We start from the raw sequence: 1,374 nt of genomic DNA on the forward strand, positions 1-1,374 counted from the left end.
TGACTGGCAACAAGCTGAATGGTGACTAATTTTCGGATCCAGGTCACAAGCACCATGTTGACTATTTTACCTAGACCAAGCCAAAAGAAAATGTTGACTATAGGTAGGCTTCGGGCAATGGGTAAGGTCCTGGGTTTCCTGCCTAGAAGTCTCAGAGGACTGTGAAACACTAGCATATGGTGTAATTCTCTTATAGGTGGTACAGAGTATATCAAAACAAGGATCAGCACACAATTTAAATTGTGACTCACATGCACGTCTTGTCAAAAGTTAAGTTTGTCACCCTCATATATGGACAATGCCCGCTGCTGAGGTCCTGAATCTCTCATGAATGTGGTCTACAGTTGAAATTTTGACTGTCGTATATGGATTTATTCACAAGCGAGGTGGTAACTAATTCGTGGACCCCGTTCACAGGCACAGTGATGAATTTTATACCTGGACACAGCCAATAAAGGAGATGTTGACTCTTTCTAGGCTTAATGAAATGAGTAAAATTGTGGGTCCACATAAGCGTGTGGGTCTCAGAGAGTATTGTGACTTTTACAAATACCTTACAGTGCCCTCAGTTGGTACAAAGAGTGTCATAATAGGGCTCAAAGCACAGGTGAGATAGTCACTTTTATATGCACAACCAGCCAACCATATTTTCACCTCTAGAAATGAACGCTGTCTACTCTTGAGGTTCTGGGAATCTCACATCCAAAGACAGTCAAAAGTTGGCATTGTTACTATCATATGTGAACTCTGTACAAAGGTAGAATGGTGACTCTTGGGCCAAGATTTGGCACTCCTGTGATGTTTTGACTTTTTTACAGTGTCTGCAGGCGGGGCTTTCATGCATGGATCCAGTTCACTGTTGAGGCTACTTGCCTTTTGAACAAAACTCCCAGTAAGTATTGACTCTGAACCTGGAGCTGGGAAATGTGCAGGATCGTAAATTTTATCTCTTGACCTTTACACAGTTGTGGTTGTAACATATTCCTTTACTCAGCCCCTGATGATTTTACTTTTTTGCCTAGGTCCAGCCTACACATTAGATTGTGAACTATACCTGGTTTGAGGACATAGATTATGTGACTTTTCTGCCTGGGCTCTGTCTGCCCTCAGTGGGTATTGTGACATATATCTGGGCCAGTCACCTAAGTGATATAACTCTCTCTTCCTGCCTAAGCCAGTCCAGAGAGATTACTGTGAGATATCTTTGGGCCCGTTGCCTATGTGATGTGACCTTTTATGTGTGTGTGTCCTGGAGTGGTTTACAGGAAAAATAGTGACACATTACTGGGCTCATCACCTAGGTGATGTGACCGTCTTCTGCCTGGAAAATGTTTACAGGATGGATTGTTGACATATTACTTTACCTAGCACCCA

Source organism: Cebus imitator, unplaced genomic scaffold, assembly GCF_001604975.1.
Source record: "Cebus imitator isolate Cc_AM_T3 unplaced genomic scaffold, Cebus_imitator-1.0 Scaffold1921, whole genome shotgun sequence".
Taxonomy (NCBI): Eukaryota; Metazoa; Chordata; class Mammalia; order Primates; family Cebidae; genus Cebus; species Cebus imitator.